Below are 25522 nucleotides of genomic sequence, written 5' to 3'. Positions count from 1 at the left end.
GGGAAATACCTACTTCTTGGGGTAAAAGCTAGGGTGTAATTAGATAGCAGTGAGCAACCAGATCTTATTTTACTTTCATATTTATGTGGAGAAGAAAAGAGGTAAAGTAAAATGTTGAAGAGGGATTTAAAGCCTAAAGAAGGTGAGGAGACAAAGAAACAGTAGGGACGTTCCAAGGCCCTTTATGGCTTGACTCAGCAAGATTCTATAGGACAAGGTGAATTATACCATAGAATATTGGAGGAACCACTGATCTGATTCAACTTACATCTGAGAAACTCAGAGAAAGAAGAGTTGTCATTGGCAGAAGTTTAAATACTAGAAAATGTTGAGTTTCTATGAGATAGATTTCATAAACCTGGCTTTGTGACCACAAACTTTAGAGCCAATTCCTAAGCCAATTTGGGAAGAAGCAATGGACATTTCACTCACAACTGCCCAGCAGTTCTGCAGATGGAGTTCACCAGCTAACAAACCCTGCATCAAGTCATTTTCTATGTTCTCAAAAGCTGGGAAGACCGCTCAAGGATATCTGCATTGCATTGTATCACTGCCCTATTCACACACTGTACAATTTATGCTTTCCCTTTCCCCCCGCCCCGCCCCCCCCCCCCCCCCCCCCGTCAGATAAGAGTCCTTGGTGCCAGAAAGGATATTTTGCTCAGTGTGGGTGTGGTCACAGGATTCTACACAATGACCAACACAGGTGAGAGCCTGGATTGTGAAGAGATTAGCTCTCAGTGGGACCACAGCTCACATTCACTCAGGGATGAGGAAAAAGTGAGAGAGGATATTTGGAAGGCTAGAGGGGAAATATCAGTTTAATCCAGATGATGTTTATGAAATTCCTACCATAACAATAATAACAATATCTAAACATCTCTTATGGAGATGTACTATGTGCCAGCCACTGTTCTAAATGCTTCATATAGTATTAACTAATTTAATGCTACAATCATCCCCTGGTTACAAATGACACCTGTGAAATCTAGTAGTATGTATGTAATAACCCACACTAGTGTGCACTAGTAAATGACAGAACACTAGAATCCAGGTTTTAGAGGGAAGCAAATGAATAATGAAAGTAACAACCAAGAACGTTCAGCATTTCTAACAAGCAGCTTGACTCCATTCATTCCCTGGTGAGAACACCCAGCCTCTGCTAGAGCCTCGAATGCACTAGCATTTATAGACTTTTTCAAGTGTGCAGCCCTCAGAACTCTACCAGTGATTCTCCATCTTCCTTCCAATGTCTTTGCAGCCACCCCATCTTTCTGTACTTGGTCTGATCCATCCTGCTGAGCAGAGATTCCGAGAGTAAAAGCCTTCTAAAGCCACGCAGCATGTCAGAAAGCTAAGAATTTGTTGTGTCCTCATTGGTGTGCAAAAAAAGCTTGAACTTTGGAGTGTGATGGATTCAAATTCTGACTCAGTGCCTGATTAGCACATGAATGTGGAAAATCTTCATTCCTTTGTGAAAGTGATCTGCTTAATTATACCTACCACCCAGGAGCTTCACAAGGATTAGAATACTCTCAAAAATCCCTGAAATTGCACTTGCTACAAGACAACTTAAAAGAAGGAGTGTCCTTCTTTTTGGGAGGGGTTGAGAAAAATATTTCAGAGTAGAGATGCTGCTCTATCCAGTAGGAGAGGCATAAAGGATACATGGAAGTGTGAACGGGGTGGGGGGACAGGGGGAAGGAAATCCTTCCATTACCTTCCCGGAAGTCCTTCCTAATTCACTGAAAAAAATCCCACTACGGATCTTCAGCTTTGTTTCTTAAGGTCGCTGGGCTGTGTCTCCTCTAGTAGGAGTGAATACCTTATAAGCAGGATGTGAAGCTTTTGACCATCTCTTATTTAATTCAACATTTACAACAACAGCTCCATTTGCGCAACTCATTTCTGCTCCCACATCCTATTAGAGGCAGTCCTTGCTCACCTCCATTTGGCTAAGGAAATGAGCCTCATGCGGGAAAGAGGCTATATTTACAGCAAATTTTTCAATTAACTAGCAGTAAGGGCAATTTCTGTCATTGTCTAATTGGACAATCTGGGTTCAGCTCAAGGCATGGTGAGAATTGTTTAATCTGCAGAGTCCATTAGGGCTGTTGACTCAGGAGGGATAATAAATATTATGGAAAGTAGCTCAGCTCCAATTGCAGTGGTAGGCTAAGTGTAGGGAGAAGGAGTTGAGAATAGAAGAGTAGGACAGAACATGCAGATCTAGCTCTGGTTCTTTTTTCTCCAAGACTTCAGGGAATGAAAGAACTGGAAGCAACAGAGTTGTCTTGTCAACTCATCATTATAAATCATTCCACTCTAAGAGCTAGAAGGGTCCTCAGAGGGCACTAGTTCACTAAGGAGAAATGGGACTTTTCCGGTGTCTGAATATCTGCTTTTCCATCTGCAAAACGTGAGGGCAGGGGGAGGCAGAATAGACTCAACCTTATAATATTGTTGTGGGCATTTTTAAGATAATTCATGCATACAATCTTTGTTTTTGACCCCCTAACATATGAACACTACATTTGAGAAATACACCTACCCTTATGAGTCTTAGTAAAGGGAAAACTTGTCTCCCAATACAGAAACAAAAGGCTGGTCACTTGCCTCTCTGGATGTTTTGCAGCAGGAACAAAACACCAATCAGAAACAGAGAGCAGAAGAACATGACTTAGATTTCACCAATTGGATACACAGTACTTATTTCCTTCTGGGGTCTGGAGTAGCTGCAGGAAAACCAAGTCCTCTGTACCTGGCATGCAGACTACACTTTGGAATGGCTCCATAGTGTATGCTTTTTTCCCCCAATTTTCTTTCATCAGTCTGTGCAAAACACACAAGATATAAAGTCCAGAAGGCTAGATTTTGTATATCCAGCCTGAGAATTATCCCAGACACATCCCTATCCTTCATCCTTCATACTTCTTCACCTCCATAGCTATCTCCCTGGTCATAGGTACTGTCTTCTCTCACTTTTCCGCAAGAACCTCCTCATGGTCTCCTCCCTTCATCACCTGCTCCATTCCAAATTATTCTCCACGCAGCTACTAGAGTGATCTGAAGCCCAGTGAACCACATCATCTCACAGTTCAAAAACCCATCAAAGCTGCTAGACTAAGACCAAACCCTCTTCACAGCCTACTTGGCTCAAATTGATCTAGCCTCTGCCTTCCTCTCTAGCATCTCTTCTTGCCACTCTAAGACTTCCAGATACTCTGACTGTTGTGCATCTTTTTGGCATCCTTACCAACTCCCGCCCCATACCTTCACAGTGGTCATTTCTCCACCACTACAGCCTCACCACCATCTCCCCTCACCAAGTTATCCCCATCATCCTTCAGAGTTTGCACAAATGCCACTTCCTCAGGGCAGCTCTCCCCAACCCATGAAGTCAGTCATCAAGACCTTCATTATAAGATCCCACTCAGTATTTCTCCTACATAAAATGTGTCACAACCATAATTAATACCTGAATATGACATCAGTGACTTAATACCTCTCACTCCTGAACATCCTGGGATAAGGACTAGAGGCCATGCCTGGTCATGGCTGAATCCCCCATACCTGCACAGAGTCTAGTACATAATGACCAATAAATACTTGTTGACTGACAGGATGAGTTCTTGTTGAAGGAACCTCAGCTTTCTCATTGATAAATTGAAGACAGTGGTAACAATTTCACCATGTTGTATGAGTTTTCAGAGAGATGACTGTGGGAGAACCTTTTGCATTGCACACACACATTGCATACTCACAGCCAAGAACTCCTTCCTGAGTTCTTGTAGCCCTCACTCCTAGTCACAGTCAGCTGGGCAGCCTCCCTCCGTATCCCAGTTCTCTTAGATAGAAAGACTGATGAACCAACACAGTCACTCACAATACTACATGAAAACTATGATGACAGATGATCAAGAGATTGCTATGAGAGGTCTAGAGGGCTCCTGAGCAGTACTAGATCTAAATGTTTCTTGGAGCACAACCCCAATGCTAAAACTTGAAAGAAGTATAGGAATAGCAAAGGAAGGAGAAGGGAAGAAAGGAAAACTATGCAGGGCAGAAAGGCACAAGACAGTGAGCCTGGTGAGATTGGAGAGCTGCAAGTGTTCCTGGAAGACTGGAGCACTCTCAGCTGGTGATGGTGTTTATAGGAAGGTATCCCAGTGGTGTGGGAATGCAGAATAAAGGAGTGGTCAGAAGGAGGAGGGGGAGGAAAGGAGAAATTTCATAAAGGAGGTGACCTTTGAGTTGACTCTCAAATGCAAGAGTGAGATTTTGACAAGTAAAGATGTGACAAATGCATTCAGGGTCAATGGGGGCATGATGAGCTATTGCAAGAAGATCAGAAAAATGAAGCAAGTGTTCAAGGGACCCAGATCTCTCTCAGGAGGCTGGAGAGAAGTTGTCTTATGGCTTTGGGCATAAAAAGAACTAATTCTTCAGTCTCTATCCTGTGACTGATAGGAAGTCATTGGAGGTGTTTGGGCAGGGAGGGAAACGATCAGAGTAGAATTTAAGCTCATATAGTGACCAGTAAAGTGGATAGATTCCATAGAGTAATATCAGCAGCAGGATTTCATTCTAGAAGCAGGTCCAAGCTTCCAGGGGAAGCACTAAAGCCCTGGTGAAGGAAAGGTGGGGCACAGAGTAAAAAGAAGATATGTAAAGAGCTTTTGGAAAATAATGACACCAAGTCTCCTTCCTCACACCGGCACTGGGTCTCCATTTGAGCTGTGCAATGCAGGTGGCAATAGTCATAGGAGATATCCCTGTGTTGTTAGCTGGGGTTTCTGGCATCCTGCAGCAATCAGATACTTTAAAAACTCTCATTCCCAAGGGAGGCACAAGAAACCAAACAAGCTACCACCCACCCAGCCCAATGGACTGAGCCTCATGAAATATAGAGAGCTCTGAATCCCGGGAGTAAGCCTCTATGGCTCCTCACAGCTGTCAAGCGACAGAGCCCAGCTAGCAGGCAGAACAGACCTTAGGACTCACAAAGCCAGACGTTGTCCCCTCTGGGCCTTGAAAACCTTTGCTGGAAAGCCCAGATCAGTTTCAGCAAAGAACAAAACAAGGTCCCAAGCCTCTACCTGATTATCTGGATACATCTACCTTCTATGCCTACCTTAGAAGATAATGGGAATCCCAGCTACAGCATACATCCCTGAACTAGACAGGGTAAAACTATAGTGCCCAGGAATAATGCAGGCAACCTTCTTGGAGGAGCTTACATCATACTTTTAGGGCATTCAATATGTAGGCACCTCGAAGATTAAACTCTTGTAACAGTAATAGCAATAAGGAGGAGAGGGAAAAGGAGAGACACTTACTGGGTGTTTACTGCCTCTAAGGCTCGGTTCTAAATGCTTTACTTATAGTCCTCAAAATAATTCCATGACTACTATTAGTAGAACTACTGTTGTTCCCATTGCTCAGATAAGGAAATGGAAGCACAGTGAGGTTAACATGGACAGATGGAGAGACACATTCAAAGAGAGGAAGAGACTGCCCAAGATCACACAGCAAGCTGAGCTATACCTAAGATCTGCATACATGCTTTGTCACTCCCATAAACTCCCCATGATTACTTGGGAAAGCCCAAATAAGGCTTTGTTTGGAAGAAGCCTAGATAAACTGACCACTGCCTCACAGTGGTTTTCCATAGGAGATCAATCAACCCTCATTCCTTAACTGAGAGCAGAATTGCTTAAGCCTGCTCTTTCTCCTTTGCTGTGGTTATCAGCACAGGAAAGTAAGTGGATAGAGAAACTCATTACTCCTAGTTAGCTATGGTTCAGCCCTGGAATGGGATAGGCAGGCTGACTCAGTGGTGCCTGTGAGTCTTCAGGGTCAGAGAGAGGGAAATCCAGCCTCAGACTCTCCCCACTCAGGCCATGTGTCCAATACCTGATTTATAGGAAAGCTCATCTTCTAAAAGTCTCCAACTTGTCCAAGCAAACCACCAGGATTTGTTGTTTCATGTGGCAGTTCTGGAGGAAAAGTCAGGCTGCAAAATTCAGGAAAACCATGGCTACCTCTGCAGTGTGTCTTAGGATGGGTCCCTTATGGCTAGGGGGCTTAGACTGCCCAGTTGTCCATCAGAGGACTCCCATCCCTGGGCTGCATAGGGAGCTGCACAGGAGACTGCAGTTCCTGGCATCCCAGCAGACTGGGCCTGAGCCGGGGATTTTTAATGGCCAAAAGTGAGAAACTTATGCCCAGACCTCCAAGACCTTAGTTGTACTATACATCCTACAGTGTGCTTGGCTAGGGCTTTGAGCAGCTCCCATCCAGACCTCTGTTGATTAAGAGTATAGATTCAGGAATAAGATTGCCCAGGTTCAAATCCAAGTTCTATCAGTTATTAGTGTATGACCTTGGGTATTAGGTTTATTTGTCTGAAAAATGAGATATATAATAATAATATAATGAGAACTCTGTGAGTATAGGTGAGATCATGTATGTGAAGTGCCACACCCTGGGTGGTTGGTATAAAGCTTGGTTCCATTACTCTTCTGGTGAGGGACACCAGGCTGTAGGGAGGCAGACAGACACCATTCAGCCAATTCCTGAACTCCAACTATTTGACTGCTATTTCTTCTTTAAATTTTAAATTATCTTTCTTACTTTTTAACTTTCAGTGGGGTAAATGTAGCCAACTTCTAGAATGTTCCTTAGTTTTGATTTGAAAAAGTGAGAGACTTCTCCCACTGGGCCCAGGTCCCACTGTGCTAAAATTACCAATCGGTATACTTTAAGCTAATGACTTACTGGTTGTGTCTGCCACGAATAGACATAACTCTCAGATAAAGGCCATTAGAGAAAATTGAATAGCTCCAACATGGTGAAAATTTGGATACATCCTATTTCATAAATCACACTCAGAGGTCACAATGGGCAAGCTGTTTCCCTCTCTGAGTCATGATGAGAACCTAGGTTGAAAAGGTCTATACACCCTTGAGAAAAAGAATGTAAACTATCTTATGTTTCATGAGTATAATTTTTTCTTACTTCTAAAGCCATGAGCTGATGACAGTACTACACCAACAACCATGACAATCCAATACTCTGATTATATTTCCTCTCCAAATCCTCCAAACTGGAGTTTGCTCAATAACATTGGGAAGGCAAAGTAGTAAGGTCATGGAAATTCATGACCAATTCCAATTCTGCCTCTGATCCAGCCTCTCTGACCTTCAGCTTCTTCAGTTGAAAAATTAGAACCGATCTTATTCTATATTGCTGTAAGAATCACTTCAGGTTATGTAGCCTGTATGATACTTCAGAGCAAGTTAATTAATGATGCTATATGGGAAATTTCGTGATATTCCTCTTTGTACCCAATGAAGGATTATTTTCTTATCCAGACTTCAGCTTCAAAGAGCTTCTTTCCACCAAAAGGGATAAAAAAGCAAAATATATTAAATATACTGGAAAGAAGAAAAGCCTTCTATAAAGAAGATTTGATTTTAGAGAAATCCAGTACATAGAGACTGATAAGGTTTGAATGTTTGTGTCCCCACCACAATTTATAGATTGAAGTCTAATTCCCAAATGTGATAGAGTTGAGAGATGCGATCTTTAAGAGATAATCAAGTCATGAGGGTGGAGTCCCCTGTGAATAAATTATACCATTATATAAAGAGCTCACAACAGAAGATTCACTTTCTTGTCCCTTCTACCTTCTATCATATGAGGATCCTTCTCTCCCTTCAGAGAATTCAGTGTGCAAACTTCATTTTGGAAGAGGAGAAGGGCCTCCCCAGACATCAAACCTACCTTAGTATTTGACTTCTTTACTTCCAAAACTGTGAGCCTATACATTTCTGTTCATTATAAGTTACACTCTGTAGCATTTTGTGATAGCAGCACAAAATGGATCAAGACAAAAAGCATGCATGCGCTGAGAACAGGAAGGCAAAACCGGTCCTGTCTGGGGATTGGTACCAGTGGGAGGAGGGAGGATATAAGGAAAGGTGAATATGGTGGAAATATTCTGTATACATGTATGAAGAACGGGAACTGTTGAAACTATTCCAGGAATAAGGAAAGGGAGAAAAAAGAGAATGATGGAGGGAGTGAATTAAACGATGACATATTTTAAGAACTTTTGCAAGTACCACAATGTACCCCCTAGTACAACAATAATATAAATAAATAAATAAAATTACACCTTAGCATTTTGTGATAGCAGCACAAAACAGATCAAGACAGAGAGCATGCTTTGAATAAGTACAGACAAAAACATTAAGCTATTTCCTGTGATTAGTAACAATCTGAAGAAACAACTAATATCCTGGTTCATATCCTGTTTGACAAAAGTATTATGGGACATTCAAAGGAGAATCCAAACTGAACCAGAACCTTGGCTCAGTCACAAGGGAAAGACTCTCACCAGCCCTTTAGTGAAAAGGAACCAAAGTCAGAACATAACCCACTCTAGGTTTGACTCACTCCTAGGGTTATAAACAGAATAACCCAGAGTATGAGCACAATGAAATCATTCTCAACAAATCTTATTGTCATTGTCATAACATACTCAGCTAAAGAATCCTTTAAATAAAGTTGGGGGAGAGGAAGTGTCAGGAATACGAACCACATGGCCAATTTCTGACTGCTCCAGTTAACTATTTGGGGCACAGAGTAGATCAAACATGAGAAACTGCCCATCCACAGAATGCTACATTATCAAGACTCATTTTTATGTCCAGTACACGATGGTGTCATAGTATCATGACATACAGTAGGAGCTCAATCAGTGTGAGGTGAGCTGGAATAAATACCTGTATTTCCAGTCCTATCATTTCTGAGACTAAGATTCTGTTTCTAAACCCCTGCCTTCCCTGCTCTTATGTGCCCATTCATAAAAATAGCTAAAACTTATTACAGTCTTGTCATTCTAAGATATATTTTTTTCAATCCCAATTTTGAAATTGGGATTATGTTTCAACCAGTGGCATCTTCACATTGTTTCATAGTTTAATTGGAACCACACTTTCTTTTTTACAAAGTGGCCGGGCATCTTATAATACACTGCATCTTAAATTCTGTGAAATATGCTATTGGGCATTGAACTGTGCCAAGAGCTCTTCTAAGTGCTTCACATAAATAAATGAGTGTATTCCTCCAAAGTTCCAAACTACCATTACTGCTAGTATTCTCATTTCCAACATGTACAAATGGAGACCCAGAAAGTTTCAATTGTGTGCTCGGACACACTACTAAGAAGCTGAGCGAGGGTGAAGATTCTTCCTTCTCCTTAAGATTCTCTAAGTACCACTGTTTTTTCAGCAGCTAATTTGTATCAACAACTGAGCCCTCTTCTTACAGAAGAAGCTCACATGGTATTACTTTTCTTTGTGGCAATCTGGTAGACTAGCTGCTCTAAAATACTTTTTCATGAGAACAATTTTAAAAGATAGATTTAAAAGATATTTATTGTTTTTAAAATGTATCACTGGATTGGCAAAAATGTAATAAATCTGGTGAAGCCGGAAGCAAAGCAGAAGTAGGACAGGAAGTTGAGGAGAGTTTTTCCCCTGAGAATATCCAAGTTTTTATCTCATGAGCATACAGCTCAGGGGAGATAGGAGATAAAGCCTAAGGACTTCCCAAGGGGAGAAATCAAATAGGAGTCTAGAGGAATAGAAACTCAGCATCAGGGTAAATGGCAAACAAACCTCTGTACCTAAGGTATCAGCAAGAAAAGTTGAGAATTAATCACCATGGTATGACCCTCATAGGCTGGGGCTTGAATTTATATTATCTGTTGGAGACGTTCAATTAGAGAATTTAGTTTCAAGACATAAGAGTCTTGGAAACATTTTCAAGTAACAAAGGCTATAAAATATAGCCATGCAAACTTGAGAAAGAATGGAACAGAAGTTCTATAAATTAGAATACAATAATTAAAATGAAAAACTCTTTGGGCAGATTAATCACAGATAAAAGATGGATTGGTGTATGATAAAACCACATGAAAGAAAGTATCCAAAATTCAGCTTAGCACAAAAAAAGAGAGACAAAATATGAGAAAACTAAAACCAAGGAATATAGAGTGATGCAGTCTAACAAACATTTCATCAGTACAATCGTACAATAAAAATTTCTCACCATATTTCCAAAGAAAGATGAGAAAGAATATAGTGGTAAAGTGATAGTCAAGCAGCACATCTTTCAAATTCAGAAATCCCAATGAATAAATACAAGGATAAATATAAGGATATACAGAACCTAGACACTTCAGAAGTCTAAGAAACAACAAAGAAAGAATCTGAAATCATAGAAAAAGGAAATTAAATTGACAGATGGCTTCAAATTGCAATGATGAACCTCAGAAAACATTCTACTGCTGAAAATAATCGTCCTAAAATTCTATGTCCAGAGAAATTTTCTTTTGAGAATACAGAAAAGCTTTTCACTAAAAGCTTTTCAGAAAAGCTTCACACTAAAGGAAATTCTGAAAGATTTATTTCAGGTAGAAGGAATGTAATCTTAGAAGGTTGGGGGTGCAAGAATAAATAATGAGCAAAGTTACTTGAAACTCTGGATAAATTCAAATTTTGACTATGAGAAACAACAGTAACACCTCATTGATGTGCTAAGGGGAAAAGATAAATGCAAAATATTATATATAAATTCACAAAGGCATGACTAAGTTAAAGTGTTCTAAGTTTCTTCTATTTGCAGAGTGAGGAAAATAGAGATGTAAATTAATTTTAAATCTGTTAGAATAACTAAGTAAAAGAATAGTCATAGAGAAAGAATTATTCTCCTTCAAATATGTAAAGAGGAAAAAAACGAAGAAGAAAATCAATCCAAAATAAGAAATAAAGTGTGTGGAGGGGAGAATCAATGTATAGTAGTAATCACAATCAAACTAGCCAGTTATAAGCAAGGATTACCAATGTTGCCTTAGGAGAGAGGAGGCAGAGATGAGGTTGGAAAGGTTAGAAGGAGCAAGAACAGAGAGGACTGATCATACCATGATCAGGACCATGACATTATATGTACTAACTACAAGAAATATCCCTAAAAACCAAAGGACCCCAAACAGCTTAAAGTCTCCAGAAAGTATACCATAAAATATTTAACTGAAGAAATCTGATGTTAATGTATTCAGATAATTGAAAATAAGCTTTAAGACAATAAGCATTACAGAGATAAAGAGCCCCACTACATCAAAAGGAAAAGTTCAACTCATCAAGAAGACACAATAACTTTAAAATACATGGTTATTTTAACATTAGTAAATAGATTAATGAAATTCACCACATTAACAGGCTACAAGTAGAAAAAAATCTTATGACTATCTCAATAGATGAAGAAAAATAATTTGATTATATTCAACAGCCATTCATAATAAAACCTTTGAGCAAACTAGAAATAGACAGTAACTTCCTTAAACCAAAAAAAAGGCACCTACTATGAAAAAAATACCTCGAACAACATGTTTAAGCATTTCCTACGAGATCAGAAACAAGATGCCTCATTCTCATCAATTTCTATTCATTATTGCATTAAGAATCTTGGCTAGAGTAGAAAGAAGGAAAATATAAGAATGGGAAGAGTTCAAATTGTCATTATATAGTCAATAAAGTTTGCTCTTATCTATGTGAGCCAGGGCACAGCCAAGGGAGTGACTGGAGGGTGAAACTTATCTCTACTGTGTTCACCCAGCCACATACGTACACAGGGCTGGATCTACCAAGCACGAACCTATGGTCCACTGACCAAGCCAAGCATCCATGGTTTGTGTCCACCAGACACTGTACCTTTCCCTAATTCTGATAAAAATGAAGAATAAACTAGATGAATTGCTATTCACTTTCGTTGCCTATGCAAAAAAAAAAACTTCAAAGTATCTACAAATAAATTATTCTTAGTAATAAAGGGGTTTAGAGGGTTGACTAGAAATGAATATGTAAAAGTCAATTGTAGTCCTAGACACCAGCACATAGAGTGAAATTTAGAAGAAAAGCGATTAGATGGTACAGGGGAAGAAGAGGATGAACAAAGGTAGGAAGAGAAGAGGAGGGAGGAAGAGAGACATTAAGAAGAGTAACAAACACATATAAGGTACATTAAAGTGAATCTTAGGTGCAAGTCCTTTATTGAGAAAATTATAATCCATTACCAAAAGATAGCCATGAAAGTCAACATAAATTAAGAGATGGTTCAGGTATATGAAATATCATATGTAAGACAGGAAAATATTAATTCACCATAAACTAATCTATAGGTTCAAAGTAATTCCAATCCAATCCTAACAGGATTTTTCTCTTAGAATTTGACAAGTTCATTCTTAAGGGTATTGCCGAAATATGCCTGAAAATGATATTGGGGGACTTTTCCTACCAGATCAGACTTCTAAAATAGTAAATAAAATACAGTATTTACCATGGAATAAATTTAGGGAAATGAATAGTATTCCCAACATGGACCCAGCAAATATTAAAACCTGATAAGGAGATGGAGGGTGACAGACGGATTCAGAGCTCACACCATCCTGAAAGCAGAAAGTGAAGGGAGAGGGAAGAGGAAGATGACGCCCCCTGTTGCTCCAGCCTACTTGTGAAGAAGCTCTCCTCCTGCCCATACGTTGCTGCCCTAGAGACTCGCTCTTGTCCTGCCACAGAGATCAGGCTGGGCTGAGTCAGAGAAAAACAAACTCAGAGAGTTATTTCAAGAGCCCCTTTATGCAGTCAGAATGAGCCAATCCAGCTCTAGAACCCAGTATGTGGTAGAGGATGCCCTCATCTGATACTTCTGACACTTGTAGAGCTCACAGCCCCATTCCATGCAGACCTTATGCTGCCCCTTCCCAAACTCAAAGGGAAAGACAAAAGAGCCCAGACCAGCAGCCAGGGAAACAGACCTGCAGCTGGTCTCAGCCCTGCCTGTAACAAACTGTATCAAGTTTCTTAAGCTTTCTGGGTCTTTTTGCTTCTATGCAAACTGGGACTACTAATAGAGATTTGATTACCTGGCATAGTTGTTATAAAGATCAAAACATAATGGATGTGACACTTCTTGGTATGTTAATATTAGGCCATGAAAATAGGAGAGACTCAGTGGAGGTTAAGAGTACTTTAAAAGACCCAAAGGAATGAATCTGTAAAGGTGGCATTCAGACACAGTGAAAAATGAGCTGTTGGTCAGCACAGAAATCTGAAGTCAGGGTCCTGACCAAAATTCCTGTTGCCATAATGTATGCAAGAAATTTATATGCAAGAATGTTAGCACAAGATGGGTCCTCCGAGATTGTCTTTTCCCAACCCTGCAGCTTGCACAAAAGAAAAAATGAGACCCAGAGAGGTCAAATGACTTGCCAAAGTCACACTGCAAATTTATGGCTGCACCCAGATCAGAATCCAAATTCTTTCTACTTTCTCTCTCAGGTTCGATCCAGAACCTAACCTGTCTCTTGATTGCTCCCCTGGACAACAAGATGTCCCCACATCTGAAGAAAACACTACTGCCTTCTTCAGGATGTAGAGCTAGGGACACTTGTGTTCCCGTGTCTACAGGTGAGCCTGCTCTCAAGGATAACGTAAGCCTCTCCATGTGTAGTTTGTGTTAAATGCAGCACAGAACCAGATGTATCCGCAAAGAGATTAAGATCCAGTGCTCACCCATCACTGCCACAGGCCCAGGGATTTGGCTGGCAGGAGCTACAGCCTCAATCCTTCTAACTCTGTGGGAACTTGTATCTACCATCAGATCGCCCACATACATACATATGTGGGCGGGGGGAGAGTGTGTATGAAGACAGTATATTGAAATCCACCAAAAACTATTTGAAAAGGGGGACAGAAAGGAGGGGGAATGGGAATATAATGGAATGGTGAACTTATTTGAAATATATACTGTATGTGTGTATGGAATTACCACAATGAAACTCCCTTATACGATTAATATATGATAATTCAAAAATAAAAAATTTAAAAAACAAGTGGCCTTCGGCTCCTTGGAATAAGCAAGGGAACAAATAAGTGGATCTGGTGAAGTCCCCAGAGGCCCAGCCTTAGGTCAGACCAAATACTGGACTTAAGCTTGCATACATGTCCTAGGTGTTCACTAGAGACTGTGACTCTGAGGGTGTGGGGGAGCTGCTCTTCCTCCTGGGCAGGGACTGTTTCCTCTTGCAGTGACCTTAGGCACAAGACACACCAGCACCTCACCCCACCATCTACCCTGCCAGCAGGCACCACTGTGGCAGCAGTCCATCCTCTCCCACCCCTTTAATCACTAAGTTCATGACCACTATTGAAACTTTGCCAATGGCTGTGAACATAACTGCGGTGGAACTTATTACAGGCAAAGCCACATGAATGCATAAGGACCCACACCAGGCTCAGTCCCTATCCACAGGGCGGAGCTTTCTGATCTTACATCCAGCCAACTTTGAGAGCAGTCTGACATCCTGCTTTGGTCAAGGTCAAGAAGGGATCAGGCAGAGCATCTTTAAGCTGCAACTAGATGATAAAGATGGAGATGGGTAAAACAATTGTCCTCTTAGAATTTCCTTGTCCATTGACAGAGATGTCCAAATACATAATTAAATAAAACATAGTAACTCCCCAGCTGGATTTAATGAGGTGCTTGACCTTTCTCTATATGACTGAGTTCTCTCTATAACCTAGGGCAATTTATGCCCCTTCTCTGGGCCTTCAATTTCCCATCTGGATGGATGAGACGAACTCCTGCTATGAATCTAATGTTCCTACAACCCAATGAGCCTCCCCCAGAAGCTTGTGAAAGAGTCACTCCTGACCAGAATCCAGACCCAAACTCTTCTCCAGTTTGCTCACCAGAACCCAGGCTGCTCTGTGCTCTTTGCTCAAAGGCAGCTTCAAGTTACAGGAGACATCTGGGGTCTATCCTAGTGACAACCACTGACATCTGCTGCTGATTGTGTTAGCCGTTGTAGCTTCCACATCACTGCATCCCTTGCTACCGTGCATCTGGAGGCTACCCCAACAAGATTCCTACTGGCCCTAAGTTAAAGAAAGCTCACTCAAGTTCTCCCCACTCCAGTTCTTCCCCCTCTTTCTTGCTGATGTCATTTTTAGCCTCTTAAAACCAAATTCTCATTAAAACATCCTCTTGAAAATCTGCTATGCCTCCCTCAGGCCTAAACCTCAATGCAAGTCTGAGCTCCTTAGTCCCCTTGTGGCACTCTGGGCCTAGTTCCCAGTCACCCCATCTCTTTTTTTAGCATTACCACCTTCTACCCCTCAACTTGTCCCTTATGTTGAAGCTCAGAAATAGTGCCCTACTTTCCTCAGGACTGACCTGTCCTCTCCAACTGTCAAGTTTTGCCTAAATGTGGCCCACACCTAGAAGGTTACTTCCCTTCCCAAAGACACCAGTCATGTTGGGTTTGCCAGGGCCTGTTTGATTTATGACTGACCAGTAATTTCCTATGGGTTCACCTTGTCTTTTGCTAGGGCTACCATTCCACAAAAAATATGCCTAAATCAGTCAGCCCCTAGCACAATGATCCAAATATAGTACATAAGGACTTGTTAAAATCAATCATGAGAGCTGAATGGATCAATGGAGAATAGAGGAAGGTATGAAAAGTGGTGAAAGGCCTGGTGCACAGGCAGTTTTTCATAGACTTTTGTATGCTAACAAACAAAATGGGCAGATAAATGAATGCATAAATTGACCTTGGTCCAAACCACCATCCTTAGTCACTTTTATTACTGAAATAGTCTCTAAGTCCTCTGGTCCTCCACTTCCCTCCCACAGTGTGTTATCTCTATAGCAACCAGAATGTCATGTTTCTGCTCAAAACCTTCCAAAGAAACTTGATATTGTGGCTGATGCTTGTAATCCCAGCTACTTAGGAGGCAAAGATTGGGAAAAGACAGTTTGAGACCAGCAGGGCAAAAAGTTAGCAAGACCCCTACCTCAACCAATAAACCAGTTGTGGTAGTGTGCACCTGTGTTTCCATAAGTAGAAGGATTGAGATCCAAGGTTGTCCCTGGGAAAAAAATGCATGACCCTACCTGAAAAATAAGTAAAAAGCAAAAAAGGGCTGGAGGATGGAGCAAGTGGTAAAGCATATGCCTAGCATGCACAGAAAACCCCAATACAGCCAAAATATAACAAATAATTCCATGTCCATCCATATCACTCCAATGAAAGGCCAAAGATCTTCATATAACACAAAGCGCCCTCATCATTTGGCCCCTATCAACCTCAACTCCTTCATCTCTCCATATCCCTCATTTCACTTCAATCATACTGACCTTCATGCCCTTCCTCAATCATGCCTCTGTGTCTTTAATTGACTTCTCTGTCTCCAGATGCTCACATAGCTTTCACCTTCACTTCCTCCTGGCCTCTGCTTAAACATCTGAGAGAACCTCTTGTATAAATAAACCCCCTCAGGGTGCTCCCTTAACATATTCTTTATATTTCTCTATAACACTCTACCAGACTGTATATGACCCTCTTTACTATCTGTCTTCCCAAATCCAAAATCAAATCTGCAAGAATATGACGTTTATGTTTTGCTCACTGTGGTATCTCCAGTGTCTAAAGAAATATACGCCACATAGTGGCTATGGAGTAGATATTTGTTGAATGAATGTGCGAGTGAAGGAAAGAGTGAATGAGTCTGTAACTTAGACCCCTGGCACCTTTGGGCATTTTTCCAAGATGCTCTTATCTGATGTAGCTGCCATTGTCTTATGTCTGCTCAGCTCCAGCCCCGTCTGCCTCCATGGCAGATGGACAGCATGCATTCCGAGGAGTTCTTTGTAAATGACAGCTCTCAGAGAACTGAAAGAGCAGTTTCTGCAGGGTGTAGAGGGCAAGATTAGTCCACTGCCTGGTTTCTAAATGTCACATTTTAAAGCCCTGATCTCCCACCCACCCTCTAGCCTCTCTGCAAATTCCACAGGGTTAAAGTGCAATCCTGGTAGAAAATGAAGAAGAAAACAAAACCATCCTCATTTCCACAATGAGGCCCAGAGGGAGCTGAGTTTCTCTTTCCCCTTGGGGCTTGAGACCCCACTTCATGGAAACCAGCTACCATCTTATATCTGTCTGATGGAAGAGTCAAACTCCTAAGTTCTCATCAAGGGGGAGCCAGAAAAACAGAGAGATAAGAGGAGTGATCAGTGTGGCAGCTCCTGGTTGACCACTTTTTCTGCTAATACTCCGTAATTGCAGCACAATGGCATTTCTCCCAGCCCTGATGTCTCCTTATCTGGGCTTTGGGCCTGTAAGGACCATAGAAAAGTGGGGTGAAAATGCTTGTTGAGAGAGGCAGCCTAACAAGCCTGAGGGAAGCACTGGGTGGGAAAATGTAGAGCAGGGCAGCAGGGCCAGACAAGCTGGACCTTGCAGGACTTACTCAAGAGTGTGATCCTTATCTCAAGATCAGTCAGAAGCCACTGAAGTATTTTAAGGAAAGAAATGACACAAACAGAGTGGTGTTTTAGAATGTACTCTGGCTGCTAAATGAAGAAAAAACTGGAGAGCATCTATCGTGAGCATAGGTGGCCCACTAAGGAGGTGTCTGTGGTACTCCAAAAGGATGAACATGGTACCTTGAACTAAGGGGATGCTGGTGGAGGTGCAGAGAATAATGGTCTTGCAAGGTACATACTAACATCAATAAGACATGGGAGTGGGTAGATCTGAGTTTTGAGGACAGAGGTGTTAAGGATGGTTTCTAGATCTCTCTGAATTGTGCAGCTGTGTAGACGAAAAAGCCATTCAGCAAAATCTGAACTACCTAGGGTGGACCAGGAGTAAGTAGGAGAGTGCAGGGAAGAACACTAGCAATTCCATTTTGAATATGTTGAGTTTCACAAACCTTTGAGATATCAACCTTGGAGTGTCTTTGATGCCACCCTGCAGTTTCAGAATTCATCACTCACTGTGTCCTCTTGACTCCACTTTTTCCCCATCCTGACACAGTTCAGGGCCTTATTATGATTACCTGCATAATTAAAAAAATCTCCAGACTCTTTGTCCTTCCAATCCATCCACCTCACACTACAAGTCTTTCTAAACATCATCTCCTGAAAGAAACCACAGTTGACCCCCTAAAAATTGCACCCCTATCCTGTTACTGTCTATTTCAGGTACTTGGGGCTATTTCTTCTACAGACAAATAGCAATGTTTTTTTATTTGTTTATTTTAGAACTAAATAGATATAGATGCCCTAGCTCTGTAAGGGGATAAAGAAGTGATACACTCCAAGTAGCCTCCAGATCTTGGTTACTCCACAAAAAGGATCCAAGATCCTTGGACAAATAGTTAATTCCATGGCTGGAGCATGGAAAGAACAAAATGAGCCAGTAACTTCTTGCTATAGTAGATAGTAAGGAAGTACTCAAAGAATGATGAGAGCAAATCAAAAAGAAACAGAAGCCAGCTTACACAGCCTCCTACTGATTGAATCTGGGACAATGTGAACATCAAATAAAATAAAGACAGTAATTTGATTATAACCCACTGAGTAAATTAAGAACATATGAAGCCCTCATAAGAAGAAAAGAAAGGAGAGGATGGGAGGGAAAAAGAACAAGAATGAAGAAGGAAAAAAACTTGCCTACAGTGGGATGTCAACAACAAACATAGAAAAAATGATGGATTAAAAATTGTCAATAATGGTAAAATTGGTGGGTGTAAGTTTGACGAGGAAGAGGATATATACATAGTCTCAAAGTATCTCTCCACAAATTATTTATTAATAACAAAGGGTAAAAATAGTGATTTCACTATGGAAAAACTGGTGGACATTTCCTTAGACAAATGATGACAGCTTCCATCACCATCTTGGCTTGCTGTCAGGAAGACTTCACCGGGCATATTTTCCTGCTTGAAATGCGTAGATTGCATCCAACCATACAGAACCATCAGGCACTCAAAGAGAGGGATATTCCGACCTATGCTATTGAAAACATAAAGGTCAGGGGCTGGGCTAGTAGCGTGCCATTGAAGCTTGACACCCATATAACGCCCTCTGTAATGTCTCCTGTTTTATTTCTCATCACTACTGACCAGCTATTCCACAGGTTCCACTTACAATAGCTCAAAATCCCCCAGGCTTACCACTCTAAGCCAAGCTGTCCTCCTCTTTACTTCCTGACAACCTCGTTTATCTTTTTATTTCCAGAGCACATGCTTCCACCCTGTGGGGGCATCTCTGCCTGCAAAGATGGAGAGGACACTTGCACTCTAGGCCATTTGGATCATGCCCACGCGCAGGCCTTTGTCTGTTTGTAAGTCTGTTTACCTCGTGGTCTGTCTGCTTGCTGCTTGAGGACTGGGACATTCCTTACTCCCCTCTCTCCCATGCCTTGCACAGGTCCTGCCACAGCAAAGCATCTCAGTATTTGAGATATGAATAAATGAATTGGTACTGGTTGAACTTTTTGGATCTTCAAGAGAGTTCCTGACTTTAGGCTCTTTCATGATCCTCAAAACACACACAGGACTGGAGGAAATGACCTCTTCCCTCACTTTATGCACAAGAAAAGGGAGACACTGAAAAGGTAAGTGATTTAACCCACAATAGTACCATGTACCGAGAGGATGAGCAAAACCTGGGATTCAGATCTCTTGCCAGTAAGTCCAGCATTCTTTCCCAGAAGATGAGTGGGGCAGGAAGGAGGGATATTTCTTTCATGGTTTGTCTACTCTATGCCCAACACTATGCTTCTAAATTTTCAACTTCTAGCATCACCGCTGCATTATGAGGAACCCCATCTTACAGATGAGCAAACTGAGGCTCTGAGTCAGATTTGTCTGGCTGCAAAGCCCATATGCTCCTTCCTCTGCACAATGCCAGAATGCAATGCTTACCTCTGACCCTCCATTAGAAGAAGCATGAGGTCCTAAGTGTAATGTTCTGTTCCACAACAGTGTCTTTTAAACCAGCACGACACACAGGCCCACAATGCAGCTCACACGCCCATCAGACCACAGGCCACATTTCACATGGTTTCCAAGCCAGGATATTTGGTTTGTAAGACAAAACCTCCACTTCTCCAGCATAAAGTGAACACTATCCACAACTACCCAGCCAAACTGCTGACGCCCACAGACACTGCATCATGCTGAACAGTCTGGTCTGTCCAGAGATGTCCTCAGAGAATCCAGGATTCCCCCAGAGCTTGGCACTGAGGGGTCCCTGTAGCTGGGGGAGGGGTGCATGTGCTAGCTGGATCACAAAACCTGGGTGGAGGTTGGGTTCCCAGAACAGAGATCACTCCAGGGAAGAGTGAAGCCACAAAAGTCCAGTGCTGCCCACACGTGATACTGTGTGAGGAATCTGCACAGCCCAGGAGGTCTTTCTCACCTCATCCTCCATCCCTGCTTCCCATGGAGCCACCATCTCCATCTCAGGCTGGCAAGGCCAACAATGCCTTTTCAGCTGCAATGCACACAATATTGGGGCTCTGGTATCAGACAGAGAAGTCAATCTCAGCCTCATCCTCAGTTTGCCCGATGGAGTGGGTTTTACCTGTTTTCCAGTCTTAAAATGGGGGAGTTCCCAGTTCCTCTCAGTGGCTGGTAGACATTCAAAGTGGACACTGACATCAGACAGACCTGGGAATGTCAACGTCCAACCAGAGTAGAAGCAGAATGCTTCTTCAACAGAGATCCAATCAAGTCATATTCTTACCTTTTTGAGGTGACATTTATCTAGGAAGGAACAAACCCTTTGCCCATACCAAGCCACCATTTACCAGTAAGAGGCTCCCTGGGCGTTTCCCATTTTGTGGTCAGAATTAGCCTTGAACGTGGGCAACAGTCACCAGCTTGTGTTGACTTAACACATACTGGGAAGCAGGCATTGACACAATGTCTGAAAGAGCCCATTAGGGTGTTCTAATCACTCTTAGGGGCTGAGCACTACCCTCCAGCATGCCCCTTTTCAAGCACTGAGGGTAAAATAATCTGTCTTGGAACAAATTAGAAGTTTCACCAACTTTGCATTATGGCCAGAATCCTGTCCTGCGCCTCTGCCATTAAGCAGTAATGAATGACTTTCTGACAATTTGACAGACTTGAGGCCTATGGCTTCCAGACCAAGGGTTGGTGGATCACATAGACCCTCATCAGCCCCTACAGATGCCAAGTTCCTCATTCCAAACTTGATTCCACAAGATCCTAATCAGAGATACTGTGGTCCATGTGGGAGAAAGCAGGGCTCACACCCAAGAGACACAGACATCCCAACAGGGCCCAGGGCTAAGGCAGGGTCACATGAGGAAGGGGTGGCTATGGGGCCAGGACCAGGTTTAAGGCAAGGGTCAAACTCCTTCAGGCATCTAGACACTTGAGCTTTTGAGACAGAGGAGAGCTGGCAGCTGAAGCACTCAGAGCAGGGGGTGTTGATCAATGGCCTGATTCATTTTCAACAATCCCCATTGTCAAAGCCAGCACAGAGATGGGCATTATCTCACAGACCACTAGGAAGAAAAGCCCCAAGTCCTCATCATGAAGCAGAGTCCAAACATACAGAAGCCACAGTGGAAACATACAGTTTAAAATTTAAATGGAATGTTTAAAATTGGGGAAAACAAAATCCACACCAGTAGTTCCCATCTTCAGAGATCAACGGAATGCTGAATTCTGGCTGTTCATTTATTTATTTCGATCTCCTTCTATAAAGGATGTGGGAGTTCAGAGTTAAAGATGTGTAGTTTATAAAGTTGTTGAAGTAGAAATTAAAGGTCAAAGCCATGGCCCCAACTACCACATTCATTAGAATGAAGCAATAGGAAGGACTAAGAGCTTCCCAGCAGTCAGAATGAGAAGGGAAACACAATGAGGAAATACTTCCTTTCCCCCACCCCCTTCACTCTTCAAGAAACCTGCTGGCCTGACCACAGCCTGCTTTTGTTTAAACTATCCCCAAGGGTCAAGTTTAGGAGCAAGTTAAGAGAATGAAAGACCCTAGCACACCCCTCAGGAAGTGATTGAACCTGGCTCTATCACATGCACATTAGCGGAGCACCTCTAATTGACCAATCCAAAATCACTAAGAAAGAAGTTTTTCTAATTTCCCCACTGAAGGAGCACATTTAGTCTGGACTCTTCACAGAAACCTGTTCAGAAGAGAATGACCAAAATGGAGAGGTCTAGAAGTCATAATAAAATAATAACAATAATAATAATAACCACCAATAGATGATATTTTGGAGCACTTAGTCTTCCAAGCACTGTTTACAGTGTCCCCAGGGGTCTTCTTCATGAAGAAGATTCTGTCAAGATACAACCACAACTGTTAGAGGAGGGGAGAGGGGCAGAGCAAAGGTTCCTCTGCCAGCTGCCAATGGGAGACTCAGAGAGGGTCAAGGGAAACCAACTAAGGGAGGGAGTTCCATTCACTACTCCTCCCTGTCCAGTGGTTACCTCACAATCCAGCCTCAAAGGCTCACTGCTTTTCTGCAGCAGAAAGAATCTAAGGTACAAACTAGAGCTTGGAGCAAATTACAGGTGCTGGGGTCTGTCCCAGGTCCTTGCCTGGCCCCGTTTGCCTTGTGAGACTGGTCTTGTCACCCTTACAATGGCAAATGCTACCTCTAAGTCACAGACATTAAAGTCTAAGGATGCTCTCTGACTGGCCTCTATGGACAGCATCAGTCCAGATTAAATCCCAAAGGCATCATATCTCCACCTGCCTGAACCCCAGCCAAAGTCCCTGACTTAAGATCTGCTCTAGTAAAGTCAGTTTCCTGAACCTGTTGTCAATGGTACATACGTAGGCTACAGGGCATTTGAAGGGAGAACTAGAGGCTGAAGTTAAAGCCAAATCAGGGATATGTGATTTTGCACGTTCATTTTACACTTTATGTGCCTGCTGCATACATGTCATTTCCATGGATGTCCGTATTGAACATGTGTGTGGAATGTTTGTACTGAGAGGAAGTGTGTGCAGGACAGGCATGTGTAGGCAGCATTGCGTGTACACTGAGCAGCTGCAAGCCCAGGAGTGTGGGTGCATTGTGAGTGTATGTGGGTAGACATCCCCCTACCCTCTTGCCTCTTCTCCCAGTGTGAAAGTGGGGTTTCCCAAGCTGTCTCCACTGCCTTGACCCAGTCAAATGAGGTTAGTCAGGTCCCATCTGCAGCACTGTTGGGTGAGGGCTCTGAGCTCCCATTCTGCTCAAAGCCTCAAGAAACCAAAGCTGACTAACCCACAAACAAAACACCCCACTTTGGGATAAGTCAGGTTACACTAGAAAGCATGAGTTCAGATGTCGCTCTTCATCTCCCAGTTTCTACCTTCCCAGGCTCACTCTTACACCCATTCATTATCCACTGAGGAACAGGCTCAGGGCCACAGCAGGCCTTACTGCCCCCGACACAAATGTACTTCACAGGCAGAGATGCCATCCATCCTGGGTTGTGAGGTGCCACATAAACACAGTCACCTGTGGGCATGCTCCAAGCCCACCACACACACTGACAAGCTCATCCACCCAGACACACCATGGAGCACATACTAGAAAATTCTACATGCTGGCATCCCAGGACACACTCCCTCCCACTGGCACATGCTCCCACTCGTGAGCACTCCCACTGACACACTCACATCCACTATCCAAATAGTCACAAACCTGCTCTGTCCTCAACTAGACTAGTAGCTCCAGCACCAGTCCCTGTATCCAGTCAGAAGAGCAGCGCATCAGCTTACTTACTCTGAGCGTGCAAGGGAGCAAGCTGGTGCGTGCGGGCCAGCTGTGGCAGGGCGCAGCTGGAGTTCCAGAGGCCGGGCGCAAAGTGGCCGCTGGGGCCGGCCCCAGCCTGAGGGCCGCCCGCTGCCCCGCGCCCCCGCCCGCTCTCCCCCCACCACCCACCCCGCCTTCCCGCGGCTCCAAGTCGGCTGCAGAGTCCCCAGGCCCTTCCACAGCAGCACGATCCCTGCCAAGCCGCTGTCCCGCGTCAGGCACCGCTGCCTGGGAGTCTCAGCTGGACGGAGAGGGCTATTTTGGTGCGCCTGGCACTGGAAAGAGAGCGTTGTCATCTGTGGGAGCGCTGGAATGAGGACGCGGTCAGGCCAAATTAAAGACCTGGCTCACCCCTGGGCCGCGCAGGAGTCACGGCGCGCAACGGAGCCGGCCGGGCGGGGGCGCCCCGACTTGTGCCCTGCTTGCCAACATCTGGAGAGGGCTAGGAAATGTGCTGCGATCCTTTCTCTTGGAGCTGAAACAAAACAAGGAGGGATTTGGGTGCGGTTCACATGCTCTGCAGAGCGAACAGCCTAACTGAGCAGCCCCCAAAATGCCAGGAATGTGACTGGGTTTATTCACCGCAGGTGCTTCCTTTTGTAACCCAAGTTAGCCACTTAAGTCACCCCCCACACATCACTGACCTGCCAGAAATGACAGGGCGCTGTTGCACAAACTCCTACCTTGGGCACATCACCATCCCGTTCTCCCCACCCTGGGCTCCGAGTCAAATGGCTGTCTAGAGAAGGAGCCTGGTTCCTACCCAAAAGCTCAGGAATGTTGCGTTCTTAAACAGAAAGAATGCTTAGAGGCCAGTCTGTCCAAGCCCTGAATCCATGAACCTTCACAGAATTGAAGGGCCTCTACCTTTTCTTGTAGATTGCCAAGGAAAGTCATCCCCTGGACCCTGCCTGGATCTGCTCATTGACAGGAAGTTCTCTCTGGCACCTCACCTAAACCCCTCATGTCCACACTACTTTAGTTTGCCCACTTTATGTGCTCTGGGAGAGGAAGATCAATGCCATCTCCATGACGCAATGTCCACTCCAAGGTCCCACTTCAGCCTTCTTTTCTTCCATGCTTATTCTCCCTATTCCTTTTTTGCAGGTTTTGGCTGAAAGTACCTGTTGTTCCCTAGCCTTGGACACACCACCGCTCCTGACATTAATTCACCTACCCATGTCTCAACAGGGCTATCTCAGGACCTGAGGACAGGGCTTGGGTCTCCAGACAGCAGTTTCTGGGTATTTAACACTGGAGCCACAGCCTTCCTCAAATGGGCAGAGTTTGCAGAACCTTCTCTCAGTCTGCTTCTTGTGGTATGATTAAAAAAGAGAGAGAGAGTCAGGACTTTGTCCTCCAAGAGATCTGGCTTTTTCCTGCCTCTACTACTTTACAGTTGTGTGACCTTGGGGAAGTCACTTATCTGTGAGCTTCAGTCTTCCACAGCATAATAATTTTTGCCTGCTCATAAGGTCAGGGATGTAAAATTACCAGGAAAGCCAAGATAATCTTTAGTACGCCAGAAATGGAATGAGATTTAAATCATATTTGACAGAATGTTAACAAATAACCTCAGAGATCTTTTATTTCTAGGTCCATATTCTGCACCTGGCTTTCAGGCTAAGAGAGGAATGACTTGATGTGCTATATGTTCCCTTGAAGCACTGGTCATTAATACCTAGTGCATACACACACACACACACACACACACACACACACACACATGCCTTCCCACATACTTACAGTGCAGCACAGCCTCCTGGACTCCTGGACTCCCCATAGGCCCCAGCCGCT

The 25522-nt window shown here is 43.2% G+C and overlaps 1 protein-coding gene across 1 annotated transcript in view; it reads right to left on the bottom strand.

Annotated features, from left to right (window-relative positions):
• Insc (INSC spindle orientation adaptor protein) overlaps positions 1 to 23817 on the bottom strand; it is a 121932-nt gene extending 98115 nt beyond the window's left edge. The window contains exon 1 of the mRNA XM_020186790.2: positions 23696 to 23817. The gene's annotated coding sequence lies outside the window, so the exon portion shown is untranslated. The remainder of the gene's footprint in view (positions 1 to 23695) is intronic.
• Between the last annotated feature and the right edge of the window lie 1705 nt (positions 23818 to 25522).

This window comes from Castor canadensis, chromosome 1 (assembly GCF_047511655.1).
Source record: "Castor canadensis chromosome 1, mCasCan1.hap1v2, whole genome shotgun sequence".
NCBI lineage: Eukaryota > Metazoa > Chordata > Mammalia > Rodentia > Castoridae > Castor > Castor canadensis.
Note: the sequence above shows the minus strand (reverse complement) of the source record. Positions and strands in the feature narration are given on the sequence as shown.